The sequence below is a fragment of the Pecten maximus genome, chromosome 12 (genome assembly GCF_902652985.1).
Source record: "Pecten maximus chromosome 12, xPecMax1.1, whole genome shotgun sequence".
Lineage (NCBI taxonomy): Eukaryota > Metazoa > Mollusca > Bivalvia > Pectinida > Pectinidae > Pecten > Pecten maximus.
This window is the reverse complement of record NC_047026.1, coordinates 26,757,421-26,770,491: the sequence shown is the minus strand read 5'-3', so window position 1 is coordinate 26,770,491 and position 13,071 is coordinate 26,757,421. Positions and strand designations below refer to the sequence as shown.

General features: G+C 37.1%; 1 long non-coding RNA gene across 1 annotated transcript; it reads right to left on the bottom strand.

Annotated features, from left to right (window-relative positions):
* Positions 1 to 11,856: 11,856 nt before the first annotated feature.
* Positions 11,857 to 12,847, bottom strand: LOC117339342. The gene is made up of 2 exons (XR_004535173.1): positions 12,670 to 12,847; positions 11,857 to 12,101 (listed from the first exon to the last, which is right to left on the bottom strand). It is a non-coding gene; the product is annotated as an uncharacterized LOC117339342 (long non-coding RNA).
* Between the last annotated feature and the right edge of the window lie 224 nt (positions 12,848 to 13,071).

Genomic DNA, 13,071 nt, shown 5'->3' with positions numbered 1-13,071 from the left:
CCTCCTGGCAAGTACGCCTAAAATTACTGTTGTATTGTTGCATTATAATAAGACACGATGACACCAGGGGTTTTTTTTCCACCCAAATTCCTAGTCACTTACATCATCTGATATCTGAGTATTGTGAAACAGATGAATTGAGAGATAATGGAGGGGAATTATGGCAGACACACACTGCCAGACGGAGCCCCCAGAAACCAGCGATCCCTGTCATCATTGTCAGAGATATACAAACTATGGCTCTCCTTCCAGCAGGGTTTAAGTCACTCAGTCAGCTGGAATGTGTACTTTTGAAGACACAACCCTTCGTAAGTTCAAATTATGAATATGCATAGTAGTATGAACTGTGTGTCGCCTGAAGGGGTATCGGGATGTATTTTGACAGACAAAAGGACAATGGCATTTTACGTAGACTCTGGGTGTATAGTGTTCCTAGTGCATATACCCCTATCTCCAATCTTTTGTCACGGAGCAGACGCACAGACACCTTATCTGCCAGTTGTCATTACAAATATCCTGTTGTCCGATCTACTTTATATCTAGTTCCTAACTACTATGTGACCCCAAGCACCTACCATATCTCTCCTACAAAACACTCTAACTATTATCTGACCCCAAGCACCTACCGTATCTCTCCTACAAAACACCCTAACTACTATGTGACCCCAAGCACCTACCGTATCCCTCCTACAAAACACCCTTACTACTATGTGACCCCAAGCACCTACCGTATCTCTCCTACAAAACAACCTAACTACTATGTGACCCCAAGCACCTACCGTATCTCTCCTACAAAACACCCTAACTACTATCTCACCCCAAGCACCTACCGTATCCCTCCTACAAAACATGCTTGGTATCCCTCCTACAAACACCCTTACTACTATGTGACCCCAAGCACCTACCGTATCTCTCCTACAAACTACCATATCTCTCCTACAAAACACCCTTACTACTATGTGACCCCAAGCACCTACCGTATCTCACCTACAAAACACCCTAACTACTATGTGACCCCAAGCACCTACCGTATCTCTCCTACAAACTACCGTATCTCTCCTACAAAACAAAACTACCGTATCTCTCCTACAAAACACCCTACCTACTATGTGACCCCAAGCACCTACCGTGTCTTTTCTACAAACTACCGTATCTCTCCTACAAAACACCCTTACTACTATGTGACCCCAAGCACCTACCGTGTCTTTTCTACAAACTACCGTATCTCTCCTACAAAACACCCTAACTACTATGTGACCCCAAGCACCTACCGTATCTCACCTACAAAACACCCTTACTACTATGTGACCCCAAGCACCTACCGTATCTCTCCTACAAACTACCGTATCTCTCCTACAAAACACCCTAACTACTATGTGACCCCAAGCACCTACCGTATCTCACCTACAAAACACCCTAACTACTATGTGACCCCAAGCACCTACCGTATCTCTCCTACAAAACACCCTAACTACTATGTGACCCCAAGCACCTACCGTATCTCTCCTACAAAACACCCTAACTACTATGTGACCCCAAGCACCTACCGTATCTCTCCTACAAAACACCCTAACTACTATCTCACCCCAAGCACCTACCGTATCCCTCCTACAAAACATGCTTGGTATCCCTCCTACAAACACCCTTACTACTATGTGACCCCAAGCACCTACCGTATCTCTCCTACAAACTACCATATCTCTCCTACAAAACACCCTTACTACTATGTGACCCCAAGCACCTACCGTATCTCACCTACAAAACACCCTAACTACTATGTGACCCCAAGCACCTACCGTATCTCTCCTACAAACTACCGTATCTCTCCTACAAAACAAAACTACCGTATCTCTCCTACAAAACACCCTACCTACTATGTGACCCCAAGCACCTACCGTGTCTTTTCTACAAACTACCGTATCTCTCCTACAAAACACCCTTACTACTATGTGACCCCAAGCACCTACCGTGTCTTTTCTACAAACTACCGTATCTCTCCTACAAAACACCCTAACTACTATGTGACCCCAAGCACCTACCGTATCTCTCCTACAAAACACCCTAACTACTATGTGACCCCAAGCACCTACCGTATCTCTCCTACAAAACACCCTAACTACTATGTGACCCCAAGCACCTACCGTATCCCTCCTACAAAACACCCTAACTACTATGTGACCCCAAGCACCTACCGTGTCTTTTCTACAAACCATCCTAGCGTTCTATGGATTGGTCAATCAATGATTTACAATAACCTGGTCAACCTTGGCACCCTAATGAATTGAAACTCCTTAATTAATAATTGTTAATTGACATATCAACCAGTGGCTGACCATGTGGAGTAACTTAATTGCCAGTTTATGGATGTGTCTAACCTTCACAGTGCTAAGATCCTACAGACCAGATGATATTTCCAATGGTATCAAGTTTCAATTCAATTATTGCACTTAAGGCATCAGTTTATTTACAAGCTATGAATAAATTGCAATCCAGATAATTTCTTGATGTAATATATTTCAAAATAATTTCAAAACTTAAAGATATTAAACATGATGTAGAAAAGTTTACTGGTCTAACTACGATGTCTTGACACCTTTCCATGAATTGCTAAACTGCTCATGCATATAAACCATATTCAGTGAAGAAAAATTGGAACTGTGTCAAAGCTATACTATATATCATATACAACAATAACTCTCTCTGACATTTAGAGCAGGTCCGGGTCAAATATGCTACTTGGAATACCTGGCAGGGCATGAAAAATACATTTTTTTAGGCTAGATAACATCATATTTTTAAAATCTTGAAGCGAAAAAAAGTGTATTGGATAACAAGCTAGCATGAATTTTCTTAAAATCTGTCTATAGCTAAAACTTATTCATCAATTCAAATTTAGTTTTTTCCACAGGAAAATTGATGAATTATATATTAGCAAAGATGCTTGATTCAACTGTTTTAGCAGTAATAAATGAAATAAGCTTTAAAATCACCAAGATTGTTCTATGTAGGATTTTGTGAGAGGCAAATAATTCAAAATACACGGAGGAACACCCATCTATCTCAGGATTACTTCCCAACATAACTGCTACTCATTTCTACAGCTGGGTAAACTGGATATAGCCCAATATAAGCCTCATTCAACTACAATTATCATAATTAGTGGCTTAAGCAATTTAAAATTCTGAAAATTGTCACAGAAAGAATTATGATGGCTGGAAGGTCAGTTATTAGCTCAAAAATTTGTCATGTGAGTTGTACAAGTATGCAAAACTTCCTCATTTTGCCACATATTATACAAATTTGTATATGGTAATTTCCATACAGATGCTTCAGTTGAGAAAACTCTTTAAAAAGATTGCCTATACCCACACAGAAAGTCATGAAATTGAATAAATTTCTATGTAATCTTACCACACAGGTATTTCAAACTTCTGAATAGAAAACGCCCATCCATAAAAAAAACATGAAAAAGAACCAACTTGTATGTAATAATTTCATACAGAAATAAAACTGGAATATTTTTACATTTAAAGTGCTCACACAATGTGTCAAAAGGATGTAGAAATGGCCGACTGTCACAGAGTATCATTTTCCATAGATTGAAAACTAATGAGAAGGAAAGCCATAGCAAGCTGACGATAATGGCTGCATTCATTTGGCAGAATTATAGAGATTAGAGGGCCTAATCGGGCCTAACGCCACGGGACCTTTACCTGGCTCACCGACACAAAAGTCTGGCGTTACACGGGCCAGTGGCGATAACAAAGTGATAACAGCCGTGATCATTGGTGCTGTTTATCTCCCTTGATCACCTTCCACCGTTAGGTTTAATTCGATCATTTTGAGTTGGGGTGTTTCTATATGCCAAGCCGTGTGTGTATCTGTGTGTCGCGGCATAATTCACCCATTACTTGTCATTATAAGTGACTAACCTTACAGATACAATGTAAAGCAATGAAAGCTATCTTGTAATTGGCCAGTAACTGTTATACAAGTGATTTCTATAGTGGTCCCCCCTACAGCTGGTACAGAATATCTGTTTGTGTGTAGGGACGGAAATTGATCATAATTACAATAATGGTCGGTAATCAATATAGAAAAAAAAAAAAAAAAAAACACATAATATTCAAACAGATATAATACACCAGGTATAATTCAATTTTCTCAATTGTAGAATTTATACAAATATTTTGGGGATCTGTCTACAAAATACAAGCTATATCCAATTCAAATGGAGAAATTAAATGTCACATAATTGTCATCCTATTTTGTCATCCTGTCTGAAACCAGATTTAACCCGATAAACGCTCCTGTCTCCATACTATGTATACCTCCCAATGAAGATAAGGGTGGAATTGAGTCAGTTCCTTATAGTGCAATTCTTCTTGGGTCTGTCACTCAATAATACAGTCATTAAAAACATTTATATCACTATATCCTGTACAATGTGTAGCAGCCTCAGCTGACCTTTAACACTTCCAAAAACCAGGGGGATCATCAGAAATAGGTTTCCTGCTTATTTTTCACAATTAGAAAGATATACAGCACTGTGACCATCATTTCCAGTATCTGTAGTATTTAATGAAACAAGTATTCTGAGAGTATTGAGAGTATTGCTGAAGCAATACATGTCCCCTACCAGCCTCCACTAAAAATAATAAGTGACCTTGACCCAAAAACCCTCAAACTCAAACTTTATCTGTATAGCTACTCATACTGAAGTTACTTACCAACTCTCACCAACATACCTTGAAGCATGTCTGAGAAAAGTGCAGAAAACAGAGTGGACGGATTGACAGAAAACAGAATATGAACTATGAACAGACCGACAGATTGGGAGTATTAGGGAACTTTCTATGCAGGATCTCGAGGTACATATTATGCACGACACTGGTCAAACAGAGGTGGGATTTTGACTTACCTATCAACAATTCTGAAGGAAGTAAAACAATAATTTTTGGTGTTTAAAGCAGTTGATAGATAACATAAATACTTGTGCCAAACAGAATCATCAGAACTTGAATGGGTTTCTTTTTTTAAAGGCTCATTCATCGGCACCAAACAAACAATGAATTTTACCGACATCTTGATTTCTCAGGGAATATCAGATGGACCCTTCCTGATACATGACAATTAAGGGTAGACTCATTCATTGACACCAAACAAACAAATAAATTAAGATCCAGAAAAGCTGTCGTAAATAAAAATATTAAAGATTGCAATGAATTAAAACACAGCAACAAAATGTCTGCTTTGACACAATTGAGTGACGATTTCAGGTATAATTATTGCGATGTTGTTCATCAAGAAATGAGACACATTTGCAACACAACTAGTGTAATGATGACACATTAGAAATATACATCTTTTCATAATTATTGAACAGAGACCTGGTAGACAATTATCATGGACAGGTGAGATTAGTCGGTGCCATGCGTAATATGTACCCCCCTACCAAAAGGTATCCGGATACTTTTTATTCCTGCATAAAACGTACCCCCCTTGCATAAAAAGTACCCCCCTACCAAAACTCTTTGTTTTTAACTTTATCAATCTAAAATATTGAAGATATGAATAAACAAAATAGGAGGGTGTCATATACAATGTTTCTGACCCCACCCCACCAAATCCCCACCCCGGGGCCAAAAAAAAACCCGGATACTTTTTATTCTCCTGCATAAAATATACCCCTAGTGTCCAAACATACCAAAATATCCATTTGTTTTTTATTAAAATTTGTTTAGCTTGTGGTGTTTTGTGGACAAAATTCTCCAACAGAATTCTGAAGTTCTGAATTTACCAGATGTTTTTATCTGATATTATCATCATAGAAATATTCAGCTTTGGAAGGTAAAAATCAAGTTGGTTTCTCCAACATGATTTACAGTTAAAAATACTTATGTTTTTAAAAAGAGTATTGGGTGTTAAAGATGAAATTAATTAACTTTTCACCTGTGTTTACCTGTATGGTCACATCTGAACTTAAATGTAACATTGGAACAGACAGCATTAATAAAGAGTTAACAACAAGTCATTTTTATATCACTTTTGTTAACATGTTACAAATACTTTTCAATTTGGTATAATTTGAAAACAACAATAAATTTTACATAGCTAGATCAGAACTGAGAACCAGTACTATATACAAACCAATACAGCCGCCTAATAGTGTTAATAATTCTAAAGTAAACATGACCTCTAAACGTGACCTCTAAACGTGACCTGTACACATTCCATAATATTAACTTAAAAGTACATGTTTATAACATTTCCGAATGATTTAAAGTACACATAACTTGTTTTTTTCTATTTCATAATATAAAAGCTTTGTCGTAAATACATATCACATCAAAGAATACACAAGTATTTCATAGTATGTGGAAAAAAGCCTCAGAATTAATTAAGCGCTTACTTTTGAACTTTGGGAAAATTAATACATCTAAAAATTGCTCATGCACCCAACAGGATGTTTCATCTGTGGAAGACCTTTGTTTTAGCTGCACTATTCCAACATTGGCATCGGAGATGGGCCAGTTATTGTTTTAACACATTCTTACTGTTCATCATATTACAGTTGAAGGGTACAAACGTTCATATCCACTGAAAAACTCCTACTGACAGATGCAGGTGCTTGGAATTTTCATTGCTTTTTTGTTCCAAAAGTTCATGGTAAAAAATAATAACTTTTGTACAAACTGTATTTTAGCTTTGTTTGTCATACAACTTCTGGTAGTTTTGAGTGTGTATCTATATATATATATATGTAGACGTGTGGAATATCCACAAACTGCACCACATGCATGATAAACAATCTAGGCGATAATGGCAATTGAAAAGCTGTGTACACCAGAGACGGATGGAGCTAACTATGTGAGATATCTATCACAGTTATTGTCAAGTTTGAAATTCTGTGGATATCTTTTTAATATTCTAGTTTCTTTTTTTTTGTTTTTGTTTTTGTTGCTTTTTGATATACAGTCAAACCTGTCTATAGCGACCGTCCAAGGGGAGGCAGAAAAACGGTCACTATAGACAGGTTGCCTTTATAGACAGGTCAAAATTATTGCACCAACCAATTTACTTAAACCTGCCATAAAAAATTGTCATTGAACAGGGCATTCAGAAGACCAGTCAGAAGTTAAATAAATGCATAAACTTTATAAATCTGAAGGGTTTAATATTTAATGATTTGTGGACCCAAACACAAAATATAACTCAAAATGGTCTTATGGATAATTTTTGTTAAATATTTTGTTCTGAAATAATGCTATATGTATCTATCAAATTATCTCCCTTTCTTTCATAAATAAAGAAAAAGAATACACAATAATTAATAAATTAATTATATTTGTGTTACTACTAATTATTTTGTGTTATAGTCTTACTTCTTAAAACCAAATTTTTTTTTTTTTCTGACCCAAATTGAAATCCGGATATTTGTGTCAGTTTACGACTTTTTAATAGTATTGACTAATTAAAGATGGCGGCAGTACAAACGCTAGTACCGACAGCTACGATTAAGAAAGGCATTATTGGCTTTCATGTGAGTAAATCTTGTTGACAGATATGACCAGTGTTTGTTATTGAAGTGATGTATCCTAGTTGTAATCACAAAATTAACTGACCGTGTCAAATGAAGCCACCTGTGCACAGTTGTAATGTAATACCGACACGCATGGTGACCCGACTCCTCTCTTACCGTGCCCCAGGCCAGGGCAGCTACAGTAATTATAGGCTAACAGGTGGTAGGGGTCTTTTGTTTATATACTCAGGCCAGGGTTGTGGTGGTCCTTTGTTTGTATAATCAAACCGGGGTCGATGTGTCTGAATTTTCCGGGGATTTTATGAGGGATGACTGCCGAGAGCAGAAGATGGCCGACAGAAATCGGTCGCTATAGAAAACAAATTAGCGACCGCCGTTCCGAAATCGTCGGTCGTTAGCCACATTAGACAGGTAGTCGCTATACAGAGGGTCGTTATATAGTAAAATCTCACGGGGAATCTTAAAACCGGTCGTTATAGACAGGCAGTCGTTATATACAGGGGGTCGTTAGAGCAGGTTTGACTGTATATATATATAGAATACAAATATATATATCCTGAATATTACATATTTTACATACGAGCAAATCAATAATATATAAAACTATATGATTATAGGAAGATTAGTTGTATGACAGAGATTCACCACCAAATATATTGCTGTGACATTGGCTACTTGACACCCCAAATCGAGGTTTGGAAAGGATAGCATCAGCAGCAGTTCCTGAGACTAGCTTAATTTACATTGCATCAGAACGGGTGTGATGTGACATGACAGACAGACATGGGTAACATTATATGCAAACCCTCCCAATTCATGATGGTAGGGGCATTAAAACAAGAGATCCCAGATCTTGGTGCGTACCAACCATTGAATGGTCACATCACGTGAAGTTTGAGAAACATTCCTCCAGTACTTTTCAAGAAATAGCAATAACAATTTTCAATTTTTACAATTTCAAAAGTAAAATCAAAGATGGTCGCCTGTTAGACATTTTGATTTCTGATCAAAAATATAAATTCACAAATGGCACAACTCAGGACCAAGGTAAACCTACACATTAAGTTTGAGGAATATATCCCTCTAGTACTTTTCAATTCAAGAAATGGCGATAACAAGGCTTGTTTACGGATGGACAGACGACTGACCGAAGACAGACAGACGATGGACCATGGACGCAGGGTGATTTGAACAGCCCACAGCCCCCCCATCTGATGATGATTGGCTAAAAAAAACTTTTATTCAGTCAACATTTGAGTTTTTAATTTCTTTGTGAAATTTCCAAGATAAGAGCAAAATATGTCAGAACAATGAAAACTGGTGGAATTTTTCATTCACATCACAAACGAGATCCCTGAGGGATGCCCACCATTGAATGATCTAGCTATAACAGTCAAATCAAAGACTGATCTTTTCTCTTCTTTTCCTTTCTTTCACTCTTCTTTCAAAACATTTAATAATTTGATATAGTACAATATAGCCATAGTCAATATCCAAGATGGCCACCTGTCAGCCATATTGCTTTCTGATCTGTCCCAAAATGCAATAAACACAACAAGAGGCCCTTGGGCCTTGACGCTTACCTGAGTTTCGAAATATTTCAGTGAATTTAATTGACCCTTTTTGGCCCCACCCATCAGTCCTTGGGGTCAGTCAGGGCCAACATGTGCATATCATTAAGCTGTCATTCCATGTTGATAATATTAACAAAGTTCCAACAGAAATCAAACAAATGATAGTCAAAAATGTGATTTCCCTATAAAAACTATAGTAAAGTTTACCCTCTCCCAAAGGGGCAAATGTGAGACCCCAGGGTCATGAAATTTACAATTTTGATAAAACACCTTGAGACCATTCCATCAATGAAGAGTAATTTATTCTATGTTATTTGGGTCTTGAAAAGAAGATTTTTGCAATTTTAGTCAATTTGATCCTTTTTAGCCCCACCCATCAGCCCCTAGGGGTCAGTCAGGGCTAACATGTGCATACCACCAAACTGTCATTCCATGTTGATAATGTTAACCAAAACTATAGTAAAGTTTACCCCCTCCCCAGGGGCAAATGTGAGACTCCAGGGTCATGAAATTCACAATTTTGGTAAAACACATTGAGACCCTTCAATCTATGAAGAGTGTTTGATTCCACCATATCTGAGAGTAAAGAAGATTTTTGAAGTTTAAGTCAATTTGACCATTTATGGCCCTGCCCCTCAGGCCCCTCGAGGGAGGTGACCATATAATTCACAATTTTGGTTGACCTTTAGCTATAGAAGCTTCCTGCCAAATTTCATTGAATTTGGTTCAGCAGTTTTTGAGAAGAAGTCGAAAATGTAAATTGTTTATGGACGCACAACGGCGGACAAAAGGCAATTAGAATAGGTCACTTGAGACTTCATCTCAGGTGACCTTACCAAGGGGAACTTACATATGAAATTTGAGAAAGATCCCTTGGGAATTTTCTGAGAAATAGTGATAACAAACTTCAATTATAAAATCCAAGATGGGTGCCTGTCAGCCATGTTGTTTTCCGGTTGGTCCCAAAATGCAATATGCATAACTAGGCACCAAGGGGAACCTACATATGAAATTTGAGAAAGACCCCTTTGGGAATTTTCTGAGAAATAGTGATAACAAACTTCAATTATAAAATCCAAGATGGGTGCCTGTCAGCCATGTTGTTTTCCGGTTGGTCCCAAAATGCAATATGCATAACTAGGCACCAAGGGGAACCTACATATGAAATTTGAGAAAGATCCCTTGGGAATTTTCTGAGAAATAGTGATAACAAACTTCAATTATAAAATCCAAGATGGGTGCCTGTCAGCCATGTTGTTTTCCGGTTGGTCCCAAAATGCAATATGCATAACTAGGCACCAAGGGGAACCTACATATGAAATTTGAGAAAGATCCCTTGGGAATTTTCTGAGAAATAGTGATAACAAACTTCAATTATAAAATCCAAGATGGGTGCCTGTCAGCCATGTTGTTTTCCAGTTGGTCCCAAAATGCAATATGCCCACCTACAGATCAAGGATAACTTACAAATGAAATTTGAGAAAGAGCCCTTCAGTACTTTCTGAGAGATAGCGTTAACAAACTTAAATTGTCCAATTCCAAAATGGCTGCCTGTCAGCCATGTTGTTTTCTGATTGTTCCTTAAATGCAATATGCATATCAAGAGACCAAGGGAAACCAACATATGAAATTTGAGAAAGATCTCTTTAGTAGTTTCTGAGAAATGTGATAACAAGAATTGTTTAAGGAGGGACGGACGGACCAACTGACAGACCACGAATGCAGGGCAATTTGAATAGCCCACCATCTGATGATGATGATGATGGTGGTGGTGGTGGTGGTGGTGGTGAGTTAAAGAAATGGAATATTGAACTTGCAAGTGATAAATGCATAAAGTTTCAATCAAAATAATTTAAGTCATTAAGAATAAGTGCCTGTACCAGCGTTGATTTGACCTTTGACCCCTAACAGTGACCTTGACTTCTGGGAAAATGACCTTAGAGTAGTCCCTTATGAATTTGCAGCATGATCACAGCATAGATGCAGTATGAATGCAGCATGGAATTGCAGCATGAATGAAGCATGACTGCAGCATGGTGCCTAATTTACCTCACTATATATTCTTACTAGTTAAAGCATGATTGCAGCATGTTTCAATTATGCAAATTATGCTGGGATCATGCTGCATTTATGCTTTAAGGAAGCATGGCCGCAGCATGATCCCAGCATGGTCTGTGAAGCATGATCCCAGCATGGTCTGCAGCATGATGCCAGCATGGTTTGCAGCATGATCCCAGCATGGTCTGCAGCATGATCCCAGCATGGTCTGCAGCATGATCCCAGCATGGTCTGCAGCATGATCCCAGCATGTTTCAATTATGCAAATTATGCTGGGATCATGCTTCAATCATGCTTCATGGCAGCATGGTTTACAAAATCAATGAAAATCATGCAATAAAAACTTGAAGAATACTTTTGTATTACATTTTATTTGGTAATTAACATGGTATAAATCTTTTCATACAGGCTGTTTTTTCTAGTTCAAACATCTAAAATTTATCAATGAAATGAGAATGTGACAAAACAAATTTTAATTCTAATTTACCCATGGTACTTATTTTATTTGCCTCTTATATTCTTTTTCTCAAAACTTCCATCACATACACAACACAGCTATCTTTTTCTAGTACAATTTTCTAATACAACTAATATCAATTCATCCTAGCTATCAACAAAAATAGTCAGCAAGATATACAAGTTCAATGTCAGTACATACTACAGTATGTATTTATAATTCTGTTTTTTTTTCTAAAATAGTAGGAAAATAGTACAAAATAATATTTTCCAGCAGAGTTATAGTAGGATATGTATACATTTTGTCACCGACGCACAAGACTGATTTCAGACAGTATACGTAGTTTCCTCGAAGTAGCCCAGATTTTTAAGATAATGCTTTGTGTTAAGTCAATGCCATCAATTTGGACCACAATGCATTCGGTGTTCCTCATTCCAGAATGTAGGCCTACTGCATGAAGACTCAGTCTCTGTTGGAAGAAAGAAAGACTTTTAGAATATTCTTTTATTTCAAAATTAGAATAATTGTCAAGTTTTTTAAGATAATGGATGTATTTAACTTATGTACTTTTCATGATCACTTTGCTATCATTTTCATTATGTTTGCTTTGGAAGCCTTTTTATCAAGAAAATTTAAGCCAGCCACACAAAGCTACAAAATAAAACTTGCCAGGATGACTTAATTATTAATTAAATCAAGCTACTCCCGAATTCTCCATCAGTTCATATCAATGTGAAACTGCAATATACTATACATAAAACAAGGTTACTTACTTATAATTCATCTTAATTCACCTATTTCATTTAATCGTTTCAATTTGATGCAATAATCTGCAAACATATCGATCCTCAAAAGAATGTGGAGGTAAAGATCTTTCACGAAAGGTTTCATTATCCAAAACACAAATTTTCCTCACCATTGTTTGTGAATACGTATGTACGTCATAATCATAACAAGGGTTGTGTGAGTGGGGAAAAAATGCAATTTAAGTCGGGCCGAAGATCGTTAATAATAAATAAATAAAATTGAAAACTTACGATTGTAACACATGGATCGGTACTGCGTTTCCTTCGGCCGTGTAATCTGTGATAAATTAATCATCAAAACCCTGAAAAATAAATAATTAGGTATTATTGATATGAATAGATCTGTATCAAATTCATCGTCGTATAATGTGAAACGATGTCAGAACGTGAAGAAGATTATATAATTAAAACTTACCCTGTCTCCAGAGACCTGTCTCTGCTGTCTCGTAACGATGTTTGTCGGTAAAAATATGCATCGGTCGTCAAAAACAACGAGAAAGCTGATATTCATTCGTCGGTAACTTGAAGTAAGTCGATCTTCTTCAGTAAGACGGGAAACAAACTTCGTTTTTAGGCTATCGTCGTGTTTGTTTATACTTTTCTTCTGGAAATAAACATCCGGTGAATTCAAAC